Genomic DNA, 1116 nt, shown 5'->3' with positions numbered 1-1116 from the left:
TGCCTTCTTTGTGCATTCGTTTATGTATTAAGCTTTGAGGCCTGCTTGTAAATCTGTTTTGCCAAATGAGGTAACTTCTCAGTGGAATATTGTTGGTCAGGACAGTGGTTGGTATCTGTTCTTTACCATATTAAACCATTTTATGTCTAATCCCTTCTACATAATGATCATCATATACGCAACTCTTACCGACAACTCAGGCATATACAATGATTTTATGAATATATATGAGTGTGGTCACACGTAGGGTGTAGTCATCCGACTACGCCTACTACCAGATTCATTTTTGGTGGTTGAAAAATGAGAATTTAAACCGTTAACTGCGAGCTAGAAGCCTAAAATTTCTAACTATAGGTAAGATGACCGTATACCAATTAGGAAGACAAAAGGATAAGAAGGGGCGAGCCACCCAACCTACCGGTCTCACCGCAGTACACGATTCGGCTTGAATGGTAGTCCAAATCCAACCTTCTAGAGCCCCTACCAAGTAGGCTGCATGATACTTTTTAGACATTCTTTCAATGACATCTAGATTATGTTTCTTGATGTAAAAAGTTAGGAATCCTCCTAAATCCTAACATACATGATAAGTAAGCATGCCGTCATAGGAAAGGCTACTAACAGCTCCAATTCACTTACATCTTTTATATGTACACTGCAGACCCAAACAATGGGGATCATTTTTATAGGGAGCCGATATAGGTTGGCTGTCAGTATATTGCGGTAAATAAGATAAGAGGAGATAGAAGATTCCCAGAATCGGAAGCAAAGAAACTAATTGCAATCATAAAAGCGAAAAACCATGATGATGCTCGAAAGCAACTGGGAGCTAAAACAACACAAAAAAACAGGCAGTAGAGAACTACACATCCAACATGAAGTCCGACTTTATGAATGGAAATGAATCGATGACTGGATTTGAGATACCACTCTCTGGCTCAAATGATCAGGAAGACTTCTAGGGTCATTGGAACGCAATGCATTGGGGTCTTCAAGCCTTCAATAGCAAAATATTGGTTTGTCCTCCCATTGCCCTACGGCTATGAACTATGACATTGCAATGATGTGATATGCTTTGATCCATCTTCCACCATTATCCGCATCCTTCAATACCAA

Source organism: Phoenix dactylifera, chromosome 17, assembly GCF_051530095.1.
Source record: "Phoenix dactylifera cultivar Ajwa chromosome 17, Ajwa_hap1_PhDact_Kaust_v1.1, whole genome shotgun sequence".
Lineage (NCBI taxonomy): Eukaryota > Viridiplantae > Streptophyta > Magnoliopsida > Arecales > Arecaceae > Phoenix > Phoenix dactylifera.
The sequence above is the reverse complement of the archived record's forward strand: the minus strand, read 5'-3'. Positions refer to the sequence as shown.